The following is a 4,526-nucleotide window of genomic DNA, read 5'->3' on the forward strand; positions in this document are numbered from 1 at the left end:
GGGAAGAGAATGATATTGTGGGGATCACGCCTATGATTTATCCTATTAGGGTACATGTGAATTTGTCTAAAGGTCGAATATAAATGTCTTAACATAACAATTATGAGAAAGACACAATGGCTATGTTAGCCAGTTGGATGAGAGTTTTTCAAACTGTATATGGAAGCAACACATTGTATCCTGTGATAGAATTAATGTACACAATTATGATCTAATTAAAAAATTAAAAAAATAAAATAAAAAAATAAAAATGATGGACTTCAATAAAAAAAAATAATAAAAAATACAGAAGGAATGATAGACGTAGAAAATCATTACAGTTCAACCCCAAATGAAACAAAAGATCTAGGTATTGAACATCCAGTACATGCCAAAACTGAGACAAAATATGGATGGGGAATATATAGTAGATGGATCAGGCAGACCACACACAAACTCACTGATCAGTCTGGCATTGAAAAAGCAAGACCATTGGGCAGTATGAACCTCCTGATGTGATACAACATGACTAGCACCACCTCTAAAATACTTTTAACTTCCTCCAAATGAACCTGAACTTAGTTATCTTAATTTAGTCAAATCAACTCTGTTGTGCAACATGTGAAATAAACTATAAGTAGTTAGCCAGCAGCCAAATCCAGAATTGGGCATTTCTTTTCAAAAAATTAACTCAGTTATTTTTTCAACAAATAATTGACAAAAATTAGACAGGGTCTATATAATAATGAATTATAAGAAACAATAAGTTATAAGCAACCAATATTGCTTAGCTGCTGATTCAAACATTTGTGAAAATTAGGAAAATTTGATTATGTTCTGGGTATAAGGTGATACTCAAATTATTCTTAATTCTATATGCTCTAATAGTATTGTGGTTATTGAAATGTTAGAGATCCACTTTAAAATATTTATAGATAAAATGATACATTGTCTGGGATTTGCTTTAAAATGCACTTGTTTGCTCATAAACCCATGAATGGATTAACAAATTGTGGTATATATATATACAATGGAATATTATGCAGCCTTAGAAAGATGGAGACTTTACCTCTTTTACGTTTACATGGATGGAGCTGGAACATATCCTTCTTAGTAAAGAATCTCTAGAACGGAAGAAAATGTATCCAATGTACTCAGCCCTACTATGAAACTACAGCCCAAGAATATGGGGAAAGGGAGGCTGGGTGGACAGAGGGTAATTGGTGGGACCACACCTACGGTATGTCTTACAAGAGTACATGGTGTTTTTTCTCTGTATTCTTTTTTGTAAAATAAATCCTGTCTTATCACTAATCTGTGGTCTGCAGATTCATTCTTCAAATCACCAAGACCAAAGCCTTACTGAAGATGAAATTCCAGTATCAAAATATTTTCCTACTATATTCATTAAACATTTTTACTTATAATGTTTAGCATTGAGGAGTGTGATATCTAAATAAACACTTGCCAACAGCTGTGAGGTAAAGGTCTGAAAAAGGGTAAAGAAATGTTTTAAGAGTTGTCTTTATAAAACTCATACCTTTTGTGGGAATTAGAGCCTGCATTCCTTCTCTGAGGCCAGTGATCAAAGGAGCAGAAAAATGTTCTTTGCTGTTTGTTTTCTAGTATCTTAAACCATAAGAGATAGCTGAATAAAATTGTCCAGACAAGGGACAAGGGTTACAAGATCACTGGAGATAAGATGGACCAAAACCATCAACTATAGTTAAACAACAAGAGCCTAAAGCCACAACAGATCACTGGCCACTAGACTCAAGCCCAACTTTCAAAAACTCTCCTTTAAAAAGCTGTATTTCTGTTTAAAGATGGGATGGTAGTCTTTGAGATGTTAGTCCACTGCCTTTCTCATTTGCTGGAAAATTAATAAACTACTCTCTCCTTTTCCTCAAACTACTTGTCCTGCTTCTTCATTCTCACAGATTCAGCCTTGGGGAAAAGTATCAAATTTTCAATAACATATAGATTCAATGGTTCTCATTATTTATAATAGTAAAATTTAGTCCCATTGAGCAGCTCTGTAGGGAAGGTAACCTGGGAGAATTCTTTGCCTAGGATCATTTTTTTCTGCAGTGCAATGATAATACCGAAGCAGCAATTGATATTCTGCTTGATGTTTTTTGGCTCATGTAATTCAGAGTGGAGGTTTATCTTTCCAAGGAAAATGTCTGGTAATATATAAGAAATTTGTTAGGAGTGGAGGTGGGAAAATGGGTTCTATAATACTTAGAAAACTATATATGTTAGCTTGGGCTGGCATAACAAAATATCATAAACTGGGTGACTCTAAACAACAGGAATTCATTTTCTCATAGTTCTGGAGGCTGGAAGTTGGATGTCAGTGTACCAGTATGGTCAGATTCTAGTGATTGCTCTCTTTTCCAGCTTTTCATAAGAGGGGCAGAGGAAATGTGAGTGCCTCTGGTATCTCTTCTTTTAAGAGCACTAATCTCTCATGAGAACTCTATCCTTATGATCTCATCAAAACTAATTCTCTCTATTTGCAAACTACACATCTGACAAGGGATTAATTACTAGGAATTCCACCAACTAGAAATTAATATAAGGAGTTCCAAAAACTCAGTAGGAAAAAATCAAATACAGCAGAACCTCTGTAAGTTGACCAGTCAGGGGACTGTAACATACTGGTGAATACATGGAGGTGGTCAACATAAAGAACTTTCACTGATTACTTGTACAACACATCTGCTCTATGAAAATTAGGTCAACTTTTAAGTAGGTGGTCAATATAGGGAGATGGTCAGAGGCTCTACTGTAATCTAATTAAAACATGGGCAAAGGCTCTGAATAGATGCTTGGCAAAAGAAGACATACGAATGGCCAACACATATATGAAAAAATACTTAATATCACTAGTCATCAGAGAAACGAAAATCAAAACTACAATGAGAAATCATTTCATACCAGTTAAAATGGTTTTTATCAAAAAGACAGGCAATAACTAATGCTAGCAAGGATACGGAGAAAGAATCCTTGTATACTGTTGGTGGAAATGTAAATTAGTGCAACTACTATGAAGAACAGTGTAGAAGCTCCTCGAAAAACTGAAAATAGAACTACCATATCCCAATGCTGGGTGTCTATCCAAAGGAGGGGAATTCAATTGATCAAAGAGATATCTGTTCTTCCATGTTTATTGTAGCACACCATTCACAATAGCCAAAATTTGGAATCAGCCTAAGTGTCCATCAATAGATGAATGAATAAAAAAAGTGTGGTACATCTACATAAGAGAAAATGAAATCCTGCTATTTGCAACAACCTGGATGTAAGTGGAGAACATTATATTAAGGGAAATAAGCCAAGGACAGAAAAACAAATCTTGTATTTTCTCATTCATTTCTGGGTGGTAAATACTAAAAACAATTGATTTTATGGACACAGAGAGTAGAATGATGGTTACCAGAGGCTGGGAAGGGCAGTAGGGAGGAGGGGAGAAGGTGGGGATGGCTAATGGGTACAAAAATACAGTTAGATAGGTAAATAGAATGATCAATATTTCATAGCACAATAAAGTGACTATAATCAACAATAAGATATACTCTATAATAATTAAAAGAGTGGAATTGAAATGTTGCTAACACAAAGAAATGATAAATGTGTGAGGTGATGGATACTCCAATTACCCTGATTTGACTAATTCATATTGAATGCCTGTATCAGAAATTATACCCAGCACAGATATATGTATGTACCCATACATATATAATAAATATGTACCCATAATCAAAAATTAAAAGGGGAAGAAAAATAAACCAATTGTCTCTCAAAGGCTTCATCATCAAATACTGTCCCATTATAAAAAAAAAAAATGCCGTCCCATTGGGGTTAGGGCTTCAACATATGAGTTTGAAGACAATATATTTCAGCCCATCATGCTATATTAAACAAAAAACATTTTAGGGTCAACATAACTATAGAATAATAATAAATGATAATCATACTAAATTTAACTCATTCATATAAAGTTCTAGTCCTCTGATGCAAATCTTTTTTTTTTTTTTTAAATATGGAACGCTTCACGAATTTGCGTGTCATCCTTGCGCAGGGGCCATGCTAATCTTCTCTGTATCGTTCCAATTTTAGTATATGTGCTGCCGAAGCAAGCACCTCTGATGCAAATCTTTAAAAAACAAAAAGAATCCTAGTACTGAAAAAATTTCTGATTAAATATAAGATTAGAAAATGATGATTTTGTAGTACATAGTAAATAGAGCTAAAGACCATTGATTGGAAGGCTGTTTGGCAAACAGAATATTCCCAAAGTGCCCAAGTATTACCTCTGTGATTTTACTAATTCCAAAGGGTAAAATGTACTTTACAATGTAGAGATCTGGCAGTTGCTATCCAAGATTAGTATCACTAGTAATAGGGCAACTTGACATTTTGTGTCACCTGATAACATAAGAAGTCACAATATTATTTATGCTATGAATGAAATACTCCTGAGAAATAGATCCAACCTTAATTTAATCAAGTTGGGACCTAAATTTCAGTCCACATGAAAA

General features: G+C 34.1%; 1 non-coding gene across 1 annotated transcript; it reads right to left on the bottom strand.

The window, feature by feature from the left end:
- Window positions 1-4,021: 4,021 nt before the first annotated feature.
- LOC111725295 lies at window positions 4,022-4,128 on the bottom strand. Its single transcript, XR_002773389.1, has one exon. It is a non-coding gene; the product is annotated as a U6 spliceosomal RNA (small nuclear RNA).
- Between the last annotated feature and the right edge of the window lie 398 nt (window positions 4,129-4,526).

This window comes from Otolemur garnettii, unplaced genomic scaffold, assembly GCF_000181295.1.
Source record: "Otolemur garnettii isolate 467f Iridium unplaced genomic scaffold, OtoGar3 scaffold00036, whole genome shotgun sequence".
NCBI lineage: Eukaryota > Metazoa > Chordata > Mammalia > Primates > Galagidae > Otolemur > Otolemur garnettii.